This window comes from Armigeres subalbatus, chromosome 3 (genome assembly GCF_024139115.2).
Source record: "Armigeres subalbatus isolate Guangzhou_Male chromosome 3, GZ_Asu_2, whole genome shotgun sequence".
NCBI lineage: Eukaryota > Metazoa > Arthropoda > Insecta > Diptera > Culicidae > Armigeres > Armigeres subalbatus.
In genome coordinates this window covers 259,359,556-259,372,176 of record NC_085141.1, presented here as the reverse complement: position 1 = coordinate 259,372,176, position 12,621 = coordinate 259,359,556, and the positions used below count along the sequence as shown (strand labels likewise).

General features: G+C 37.3%; 1 long non-coding RNA gene across 1 annotated transcript; it reads right to left on the bottom strand.

Annotated features, from left to right (window-relative positions):
• Nucleotides 1-5,640: 5,640 nt before the first annotated feature.
• On the bottom strand, nucleotides 5,641-6,556 carry LOC134219922 (uncharacterized). Its single transcript, XR_009981712.1, has 3 exons — nucleotides 6,424-6,556; nucleotides 6,306-6,361; nucleotides 5,641-5,901 (listed from the first exon to the last, which is right to left on the bottom strand). It is a non-coding gene; the product is annotated as an uncharacterized LOC134219922 (long non-coding RNA).
• Between the last annotated feature and the right edge of the window lie 6,065 nt (nucleotides 6,557-12,621).

Genomic DNA, 12,621 nt, shown 5'->3' with positions numbered 1-12,621 from the left:
ATGAGACAAAAGAAATAGTAGTTCAATATTTTGAAGATGATGAAGTAAGTCGAGCTATGCCTGGTCAAAAGATTATGTATCAGTAAAAAAGATGGAAAGCGTCAAGCAATCCAAAACGATTAATGATGACGACTTTGAAAGAAGCGTACATACGCTTCAAGGAAATTCACGATAATATTAAAATAGGTTTTCCTCATTTGCAAGCCTTCGGCCAAGGCAATGTAAGCTTCTTTCCAATTCACGAACACATAAGTGTGTGTGCACAACCCATGAGAATATTAATCTTATTTTACATAGTTTGAAAAGAATCAATTTAACAAAGGATATTAAAATGTTAACTGGTAGTCTTTTGTGTGAAAATACAACATCAAATTGCTATCTACGATCTTGTTCGGATTGTCCAGATTCTTCATCATTGGAAAATACTTTATTCGCTGAGTTTGAAGAAAAATATATTGATCAGTTATCATTTGAGCAATGGGTGACCACGGATAGGTGTGACATAGAAACTATTGTAAAACCTGTAGATGAGTTTGTGTCATATTTTTGCTTGAAATTAGAAAGTTTAATCCTCACGATTTCATTAAAACAGAACAATCCAGCTTTTTAAAAAATACGAAAAATACATTACAAAATGGTGAATTTTTAGTCATTTGTGATTTTTCTGAAAATTACAGCTTTGTATTGCAAGATGAAGTGCAGTCTCATCACTGGAACGTACAACAAGCTACAATTCATCCATTCGTTATTTATTTTAATGGAAGTACGCAAATTGAACACTTAAGTTTTATTATAATTTCCGAAGATTTAAGACACGATTCAGTATCCGTAAACTTGTTCATTGAAAAAATGATTAACTTTTTACGCGTTGATAAGCATAAAGAAGTCAAAACGATATATTTCATATCTGATGGAGCAGCGTCGCAGTACAAAAATCGTAAGAATTTTTCGAGCCTATGTCAATTTAAATCAATGTACGGAATTGATGCAGAATGGCATTTTTTGCTACATCACATGGCAAAGGTCCTTGTGATGCTATTGGAGGAACAATAAAGCGCATGGCCACAAGAGCAAGTTTAGCCAAAGAACGTGAGCATCCAATTAAAACTGCGAAAGAACTTTTGATTGGGCAAATCGTAGAAAAGAAAAAGATTTAACCAAATTATCATTTTGTTTTACTACTACTGAAGAGTACGAAATAAAGGCTTCAGAGCTCAGCGAGCAATTTAATAACGCGAAAACGATCCAAGGAACCCAAAAATTTCACTGTTTCATTCCATTGTCGGAAAATAAAATTAAAGCAAAACTATACTCAAACTATGCTGATAATAATTCCAAAGTGTTCGATATTTTAAAAATTTGAATAAAATAAATAAAAATAAGTATTAATAAACTGTTTTCATGATATCATAACCCATACCAAAATTCAAACCCAAAACTCTTAGAGTTTCTATAACAACATTGTGTAACTGCCACATTTAATTTAATACTTAGGGTAATATTAATTCATTTTTATTTATTTATACATATAATATTTATACATATAATATACATAATATCGATGAATACATAAATATGGAATATCATACAAACAACTTGTTTAACTCACGCAAGGCCCTTAACAATAAAATCAGCATCAAATCTGCGATTCTTGAAAAAAAATACACGGAAATTTTTTTTGTTTACTATATGTGAAAATTGTGAAATGTTTGAAATGTCATAACTTTTTTGTTTATTAGTTTACCATCACCAAATTTTTATGGTAGATAGCTAATATAATGGACCGTTTTCCTAAAAAATTACTTTCGAAAAAAGATAGGGTTTTGAGATATTTGAGTTTTTGTGACAAAATGATATTTTCAAAGGCAAAAAAATTTTTTTTTACTGTGCACATTTTCTTAAGCATTAACATTTAGTTGGCTAACTTTGCTGAAATAATCAGAACAATCGAACATTCCGTTTTTGCTGTGCAGCTTTTAAATATTTTTGAACCATTTTCACATACACCCTTTTGAAAAGTTAGTCGTGACTCAATATGAAGATTTGATATCGAAAAATGACGATTTAGATGAAATTGAAAAACTGTGCAAAGTTTCAACTCAATAGAAAATCATGAATTAAAAATTTTCTTAAATTTTGATGCTGTTGCTTGGAATCGCTCTTGAGCTTTCTATAAAATGGCTTATAGCGCAGCTGTCAACCCCATACACGGAAGAAGTAAACTACCCAATAGTGAGTTTAATTCACCCAACCTCGAACATCCGTACGAGAAGCCAAAATTGAGTAAGTAGGGTCGAAGTAGTTTGCCTTTACTCCCATGTTAAAAAAAATGTAAGTTTAATTCAATCAATTTCGACCTCAGGTAATAAAACTCAAAATTGGCTTCCCGTATTGAACTGGCGTCGTTGGATTGTTAGGCGCTTTTATTTTTAACAACAGAAGAAAGAGTGGATGAAAGAGAAGAGAAAAAATAACTTAAAAATAAGTTTAAAAAACTCAACGCTGGGTACTTTTTTCTTCCGTGTACAGATGCACCGTACACTGAAATAATTGTAAACAGTGAATTCACATGCTAGACACTTTATTTTTCACTATTTGTGATTCATTGATTATCCACTAGTCTTACACGTCAATGCATGGTGTAGAACTGAACACCATTTGCAAAGATTAAACAATGAATGTAACCTGCATGGAATATTGAATCGATGAACAAAACGTAGTATATCGAATAGGAATTCAAGCGTCTTTAATAAGAAATTGAATGATATTTGAATTAGCTATAAAGATTAATGAATTGTGTTTGGAGGTTTCATTCTTTCTCGTTAAAAATGCATATATCTTTGATAATTATTGAAAAACTGTAAAATTTATTTGAAAGCAAAGCAGTTATTAAACACATGGTAATATTTAAAGTATTCTGAAAACAGATAGGGCTTACAATTAATGTCTGTTTACAAGCGTGACCGTTTTCGTCACATCCATAAAACATGTTGTGTTTTATTGTTGGCCTTCATTTGGAATTTTCGACGATTTTCGTCTGGGGACTCTTGGACATCTTGATTTCCCTATGCTGTTATTCCAGCAAATCCCACTCATTGTGATGTTCAATCATTTCACTTCACTATCCTCTTCGTTGTCCAATTAGTTTACAACTTTCGTTGTAAACACCGAATTGTAATAAAAAGGGACAAGCTTCTTCGTATGGCCGGATCTAGAACTAGACTAATTAGGAAGGAATTTGGGCAATTCATAATATTTAACCATATTGTGATTCTGCCGCGCTGCAAAAAAAATCCTGTGTATATTTTTATGAATTTAATTTTGTACACCTACCTAATAACGTTTGGTTGGTTGAATATTATTGGTTATTCTTCAGAACAGCTGCCTGAACTATCCTTTTATCTGTTGAATCCGAAAATATGTAAGCTGTTCGTGGCCAAGTACCAAACTTTGACGGGATCACGATTTCGAAGAGAAATTATGACACTACAAGCCAACACAACACAAAAAGAACAACTTAAACTGTTTTGGAATAGTGTGCGAAATCAACATGCAAAACACGTTCGAATAGTGTGGTGCTACACTTGGTAAAAATGTACTGGTGTTTCACGATCATGTATCGTGGAATTCTTGTTGATAATAAGTGAGTAGGGTCGAACACAAATTCAATGCAAATAACAGTGATATAAACATTTCCCACGTTTCGAAGTCAACAGAACCTTTGTTTATTTATTATGTGCTAGGTAAAGATGTGTTACGTGTATGTGTTTGTGCACGTATGTGTTAGATGTGTTATGTGTATGTGTTTGTGCACGCTTAATTCAGTTGACCTTTTTCCATGAGTTTCAGCGGGGTTAACTCCTGTGAACTACTCGTTATTTTTTGGCGTGTACGTGAGTGCACTACACGACTCAGAGGAATAAATTATTTTTAAGTCATAAATCTGTGTAAGTCAACAAATAAAATAGTAAACATATTTAGGTATGTATTTTATGTTTGCTTCGGTGATTTTGACTTTTGCTATACCCCTGCGCTATTTAGTGGCCAACCCAAGGTATCTAAAATGGAGGTAATGCAATATGTCAAATTACCCAATCGTCCATATCAAGATGAATACACCACTAGGTGTTCCAATCTGCCAAATTCACGATTCAGTCATCTTGGATTTTAGTATAGAATAGCCAGCCGGTTTGTTTATGTTTTGCACCGAAAATGAGTTTTTCACCCCCGCCTTCTTCTCGTCCATAAATTGGGCAAATTGAAACACCTAGCTGTGTATTCATCTTGATCCATATTGGAAAAGCTGGCCGGTTTGTTTTTATAGCAAACACAAGCAAGCCACGAAAATGCAACGACGCCCATGCGTCGTTTTTTTTTGTGAGTCACGTCAATTTAGTTTCAAATTCAAGACAAAATTTTCAAGACGACTTATCTGCTTTTGTAAACAAAGATTCAAACGACGATTAGACGAATCGGATAGCTCTCCCACGCAAACCAACACCATTAACAGGTAGCGGAAACCTTCACCTACCTATTGATGGTGTTGGTTTGCGTGGGAGAGCTATCAGATTCGTCAAATCGTCGTTGGAATCTTTGTTTACAAAAGCAGATAAGTCGTTTTAAAAATTTTGTCTTGAATTGTTAATGCACTGGTTAATGTCGAACCAAACATTTTGTTGAAAAAGATCATACCATATATTTTTATAACATCTATCTTATCTCCAGAAAACAAAAAGCAAGTATAACATCAATTTCATCATTTCTGAGCAGATGCCTTGATTTCCTTGGGGCTTCCAAGTTTCGCCGCGCCCGCAAAAAGATGTCCAGATTTCCAACCGCTTGTAATCGAGTGGAAATCGGTGTACAACAACATCTCCAAGATGTTTTGAAATCTTGTTTCCGCATCCTTGAACTGCGCAAAATGTTGGCATCTAAAATAAGAAAAATATGCTCGAATCCATTCGAAACTAGTTCATCGTTAATACTTACCGTTCGACAACAACCATACTATCGAATGATTGCGCGACGCAAACACCTCGATGGGAACGATGGAAACCGAGATGTGCAGTAATATAAACATAAACAAGACGCCTAGCCAGCCACCCAGTTTGGTACACGCTCGTCCGGCTGAACTCAAATTTGGGTCAGTTTAACTCAAAATCGTAAAAACTGGCTCAAGACAAAATCGAGTTAAGGTCACTCCTGACAGAATCCAAGTTTCAAAGTGCTCGCGTTTTCGGGGGCACACCACTCGACACGGAGGCGGCGGACAACTGTAATTTTTGTTGATTCAGGTTTGCTGCGTCACAGCATGCGTAAAAAAATAAAAATGACAGTTGTGCGTTGCTTCCGTATTGAGTGGTGCGCCCCCGAAAACGCGAGAACTTTGAAACTGGGATTCTGTCAGGAGTGACCGTAAGGCAACCGAACTCAATTTTGAGTAACAGAGGAAGATCTTTTATTTTGAGTTGCTTCAACTCAAATTCACAAAATCGGATATATAGGATTTTGAGTTTGTTAAATCGAAAAAAATTAATCTTGTTCAGTTAAAAGATAATTAATTTGGATACAGAGTACATTTATTATCGAATATAAATTTAAATAAATACAACAGTAAACATGATTATACATATTCCGCTTTCCATAATAAAATAATTCAACGTTCCTAAAATGGCTGTTGAGCGGCCGTTGTTAATGATGCGGCAAGAAGAAAAGAGCATTGGCAAAAGATGCATAGATTAGTTAGGGATCGTGGACCTCTGCCCAAACCTCCTTCATATCTGCTGTTATAGCTGGATGTCGTATTAGCGGTAACTGATGCGGACATTTGACGAAGTGTACAAGAGCGACTGCAAAATCCCGGAACTGTTCCATCCATTTTTCGAGCGATCTGTGAATGTCCTGAAAATATGGATGAAAATTCTTATTTAATGAAGATTTTGTGAAGATCTTCTTTTTAATCTTATTGGCATTTTACATCTCCCACTGGGACATTCCTGCCTTGCTGCTTAGTGTTTATTAAGCACTTCCCCAGTTATAAACTGAGTCAAGGTTTCTGAGCCAAGTTACCATTTTTGCATTCGTATGAGGCTAACACGATGGTACTTTTATGCCCAGGGAAGTCGAGAAAATCTCACACCCGAAAATTTCCTAGAACGGACCGAGAATCGAACCCGGCCATCTTCGGCATGATCTTTCTTTGTAGACCTCGTTATAGGCGAGCATCTTAGCGCACGGCTAGTGAAGGCCCCATTGTAAAGATCTACAATCTTCAAAATAATTGATAAAATAAATAATATATGTACCTTGTCTAAATATTTGTGCTTCAGTTTCTTTGGATCGTTGTTTCAAGATGTTAATGCTGCAACGAGAAAGAGTCAAATGGGCAAATATTGGTTGAGACTTTACATTATTAATTCTTACGTGAAATTCTATCAGCGACCGTTGAACTTCTTGAAATTTTCACTGTGAACTCATTTTCTAGTTCTGCTTCGATTTATTCAGAATGAGTCAAACCAACTCAAAATAATAATTCCCAGTTACTCAGCGCTTGACGTCTCTGAAGAAGTTATTATTTTGAGTTAAAGCGACTCAAAATTGAGTTCAGCCGAACGAGCGTGTAAGTGGCTGGCTGTCATTTTCCAACCCCCTCTCAAATACCTCTGCCCGCACCCAGTGACTGCTTAGAATACCGTACCTAGAGCTCAAGATACCTTGGGCCAACCGTTACATAACCCCATTCTGAGTCGCAAATACGTATTTAGTTTTCTTCTATGAAACGTCTCTAGTATTTTGTTAGTAATATCTTGCAGAAAACGAAACATATCTTCAACTATTCTATCCTCTTTGCGTGAATCTAATCAGATATGAATCAGATCAGTATAATTTTAAGGCAAAGCTGTGGCGGTGTGGATTCCAATTTCTTCACCTCTGCATTAGCATTAGCATTGTTACGGTGTAATTCGTAGATTGGACACTAGTGATACTCATGTTTTACTTTTGAGATCCTTATCTAGAGTGCCATCAGAAATCAAGAAGGAGAGTGGTCCTTGATTCCAGTCTTAAACAAAAATATAACAAAAGCATGAGGATTACTACTCCTGGCCACGCTCATCTTCACCGTAACTGGGGAGAGTAAGGAAGTGTTGATGTAGTACTTACTTAACGAGAGGCCACCGACTCAGCGACACCCTCATAAGTACCACGGAGTTGGATAATGAGGAAGGTATTCGTTGCGTCAGGATTTGCCTGTAGCTAGCAATGTAACCGTGGTAGATCTTACTCCGTAACACACCACGTAAAGGTTTTTTTTTTTTGTGTGTCTTTATTAAGGAGACTTTCAGCCCGAGGCTGGCTCGTCTCCGGACCACGTAAAGGTGTCCACCCAGCATTACGGGTTGATTCCAATTTCTTCACCTCTGCTTAGGCCTGAAACCAGGTTTAAGCACATGGTTAAGAACCGTTTAAGAGTTAAGAAGGCCCTAAGGGATAAATTGACTGTAAGCACGTGACCGGCATCATTATTGGTCATGAAATGGAAACTCCGAAGCAAGTACCATGAGAATATTTTTTTATCCAAAGTAGATTATACAATTGGTGAGCTGTGCATATTTGCTGTATCTCGGCCAATCATGATTAGCAACTACGATGTGTACAGTTAATAAAGCTAAGATAAGCTCTTCTTTGACTATTTGCCCAATATGTACGGAACATTGCAGATTCGTGGGCATTTCTAGATCTTTGCATTAAATTTGCAAAAAAAAATCCAGAACGGGTTGGAAGATCATTTAAACTGCTGTAAGTTCTTTACTCATGATTGTTTTCAGCTCATACTGACCATAACAGCTGTTTCTTGCACTTAATTGAAGTCGATTAATGATGAAAATTTCACAACATTTTTTGCATATCTCATATGCACAAACACATATACAAGGACAAACAGACAATAGTTCAGTTCGTCAAGATGATTGTATACACTGGATTCTGTTTTTACACAACTTACACTTTCTCAATTTTGCACCCATCCTAAATGTTTAACGCATATTCATTACCATGTGATTTTTCTTTGAATTATTTAAGATTTTTATAAACATGTTGTAAAGAGAGCCTTTTATAAAAATTTTGAATTTGGAAAGAATGATAGCCTTTTGATACAACTTTTTGTATGAGAAAGGAAAATTATTTCATAGGGTTACTGCTCCTGGACTTCATCTCATAGCTCCGATATTGGTCTCACGAAAAACAAAGCAATGAAAAGGTATTTTATTTTTGTTTATTATTTTTGTGATTTTTTTCAGCAGTGAGCATGCATGTCAGCAAAAGGAGACGACGAAATTGGTGCGGAATTTCTTTGTTTCGCTATGAGATGAATATATGTACAGTGAGATTGAAAACGGAACAGTTCCCCTATCTGGTAAACTGCTGCCGTAAAAACACTGCGGCCACATTTGTAAAATATAATCTGAAACACATATCTTTGTGCATTTTAGAAAGATTCACAGGATAATTCTAGTTAGCAAATGTAAGCTACCGCCATCGGGGGTGACAATGGGTCTGGGGGGTGAGAATGGGTCATTTCTCTCACATGCAGTCTGGAGGTCGTAGAGCAAAATCGTTCAAAAAGGTCTCTTATATTTTAGTCTTCTTGCCCTCAGATACATTCAATCTATTCTAAAAGCATTCTAAGTAGTTGAAACAGTGACCCATTCTCACCCCCGACGACGGTTATTAATTCTCTATCTGCGTATACTCACGGCGGAGTATCCCACTGAATAAAAAATAAAATCTATGCATTTATTTTCTAATTTTAAGTTATCTCAATACCATAAAACCACGCTGATGAGTAAATATGAAGTATGCTTCTTCATAATCACATAATTCTTAAGTGAAATAAGGTTTTCAACGAAATTTGAAACGAAAAATCACACAATTTCTATATTTTTATAAACTTACTAACATAAAACTAAACTGATTGATCAGTTTCGGGAGCACACGCTCCTCGATGTATTCCTTTCAAAACAAATGCTGGAATATTGCCTTATCGCCAATGGTACATAAACGGCAACGCGGCGATTTATCACAGACTCCAATAGTCGCAAAACAGTTATTTGACCAAGATGAATACACCACTAGGTGTTCCAATCTGCCAAATTCACGATTCAGCCATCTTGGATTTTAGTATAGAATAGCCAGCCGGTTTGTTTATGTTTTGCACCGAAAATGAATTTTTCACCCCCGCCTTCTTCTCGTCCATAAATTGGGCAAATTGAAACACCTAGCTGTGTATTCATCTTGTATTTGACTATGAAAAGTGAAATCAAAATTCCGTACATAATGTAAAACCAATTTAATAAAAATTCTGCGGAAAAAAAATTAAATTTCGTTTCGTAAAAATTTCGAATTAAATGGAGCTTGATTTCGTATCGTTTCGAAGTCTCGAAAGTAAATCTATATTTCGTATCGTTTTGTTTCGAATCAACATAGAAATTCTAAATTTCGTTTCGTTTCTTATCGTTATGAAAAAGTGTGTTATCGCATACCCTTACTGATTACAGTATAAAGTCAAGACAAAATTTTCAAAACGATTTATCTGCTTTTGTAAACAAAGATTCAAAAGACAATTTGACGAATCTGATAACTCTCCCACGCAAACCAACACCATCAATAGATAGGTGAAGGATTGCGTGGGAGAGCTATCAGATTCGTCAAATCGTCTTTTAAATCTTTGTTTACAAAAGCAGATAAGTCGTTTTGAAAATTTTGTCTTGAAGTGTCTTGTAATATAGAATATAAGTCATTTTCAACAGTTTCAAACACTGAAATAAACAGAAGGCCTAAATAATCCAGCTAACGGTGCTAAATAAATAAATAAAATAACATCAGGTAGGCCTTATTTTTCACATTTTTTATACTTATTGTTAAATTCCCTGCCGAACGCAACTTGTTGCAAGCAATTCGGATGAGAGTAAGTGCCAGAATTTTGTTTCCTATACAGGTTTTTGAATTAGTATTTTTGCCATAACTTTCAATCCCATAGCCTGATTTGACCCATTATATTATCAACACATATGCACTCCTAAACAATTTTGAATTTATTTAGGCGATCTGAATCGCACGCCCGTTCCTATATTATCACTACGAAAAGCCGCCTTGTCCAAAGCAGTTCATCGTTGAGATTCCGACCCATAGCCTCAATTATGCACACCCGTTCCCCCGCATGCCAAACCGAATTTCCGTGCATTTATATTTCAGCAACCCCACCCTGGCAAGATCTATAGCAGTTCGAAGGATTTATAGCCACCGACTGGCTGGTAATCCATTATCTTGGTATGCAGATCGCGCGCACCGCCTAATTCATATCCCCTTCAGACCCCCCGCCATGAATTCCGGAATTATTCTGGGTAGATTTCTTGCGACTAATTAATCTTCACCTCCAATGCGGTTGGCTCTATAATGACGACGCCACACTTCAACTCTCGGAAACCAATCCCACAATGGTTCGTGGAATTGTCAGTCATTCGCAGGCAGAAGGAGATCTTATTTCGATTCCGCAGCCCCCTCGGGAGGGAAACCGTTCTGGCATCATGCCTCGCAATTCGAACGATAAACTCCTTTTCCCAAACGCATTGGTCAACTCGTAAAACTTGATTTATTGGTTGTGCTTTAATTTAAAGCACCAAACTGTTTGGTCAGTAGGCTGCCCCCACAGTTTCGAGGAATCCATCGGCTCCGTTTGAACATCTCCCACTTAAATTCGAGCAGAAAATCACGTTCCAATTATTTACCGACGGATAATGGGGTCTCGTTTTGCACTGGGGAGCGCGCGTTGCGCTGGTTCCAGCAGGCGACCCACGCGCGCCGTCAAACGACAACCGCAACGTAGAATCTAATAACGCAAAACAAACACCTGTTGAAGATAATGAGCCGAGATAACGTGTCGGAATTTATTTTTTTAGTTTGAATCAAACGTATACTGGCAGCAAGGCAGTGGTCGCACTGAATCGCTCTATAGACTTGGTAACGGAAGCTGGTTAGCGAGGACGAAGCGAACGCCAACGAGCATTTGGTTTTCAAATGTTCGAATGCCAAATTTGGGAATGCGAAAAATTAGGTGCCTGGTGAAGAGCAAATGTGTTTACTCAACTCATCAGCAGCCACTGCCAGAGCTAAGATAAGCAGGTGTGAAAAACAACAGCCACTACACTTACGTGGTATTTTGATGTGCAGATTTCGGTTATAAACAACGTCATTTGTATGCTGTCGTGAGCATGATTTGAATCGTTTGCAGTTTTTTCGCACACAGAAAAAAATGAGAAATAATCAGTGCAGAAAATGTTCTTGTCGGGGATGTCTGTTTTTCAACAACGTCATCTGGCAGCTATAAGATTCAGTGTCAAAACATAATAGAAATTGCAATTCGTTTTCAAATCGACTATATCTACAAAACGCTCATTAGACTGGTAGTTTTCTTAGAACACGGAACCTTAACGATGCTCGTGGAAGACCAACGTGTTCTTGGATTGGAATCTTCTAAAATAAGTGTTGCGTACCGTTCTTGGAGAGGCTCAGATGTAAGACGGCACATGGAGGAGGCCACATAGTTCGTCTCTTCGTGATACGCACTGATACCGGTAGCCAGCCCGCGCAAAGAGGTTGTTAAATTAGCTACGGGAGGGGAACCAAGAAGCGTATTGGAGCCTGGCTATACACTGGCAGCCATTATCGCAACGACCGTTCTAATCCTAAATTTAGCAAGAGCTCGATGGCAGTAGGCTCAGATGAGTCTTCGTGATTGCGCCGATCCGACTCTGAGCATGCAACTTTCAACCATCTCATGGCCGCCCTGCATGCTTGTATTGTCGGCGTAGCACCAACTTAGAATTCGGGTCGGGACTTTCGAACCGAACTTTCTTCATTTTATCTGTCAAACTAATTGATGCGTTGTTTAGCGCATCTTAGTTGGGAGAGTGGCGAAGTTGCGAAAGTTGCCTGTACTGTAAAACCTCTTACTGTAAAACCTCACCACCCAAGCAACCAAATGTTCGGATAAGAAGGGATGTTTCGGCTTAATCAGCTCGCATTTTGAATATTTTTTATATGGTGGGAGTGCAAAAGTGAAGTTTGAAGTTCCGTTACGGTGCTTGGAACTGAATGTGAATCAAAAGTGAATCAATTGGTTCGCTTAGTAACAAATTTAAGTAAAATCTGAGCTTCTGGTTGCTTGGGCAGTTCTAACACATTGAAGATGATGATAGTCTCAAACTTCACCTGTTGGTTCTCTGCGTAAACACAGCTGACCTGGCAATAACGGAGTAGACTAGTTTTCAGAGTAACGAGTTCTGCTTAACCGGTATGGATGGTTCCGGCTTAATCCACTTCTATCTATCACTAGCTCCTAATGCGCATCCGTGCCTAAATTTTGCCACATTTTTTGACGTAGGACTTACGTCTCTCTTTACTATACCGGGTGTCATTCCAAAATATTCAAATCGACCGCGTTACGCTGTGTTGAAAGATTTTAAACGCTAATAGCGTTCGTCTCAATGGACGAATTTCTGCGGTAAGCCCCTCAATCGACAGATTTCAAGTATGCCTTTCATGTCCATGCTTGATAAGACCCGA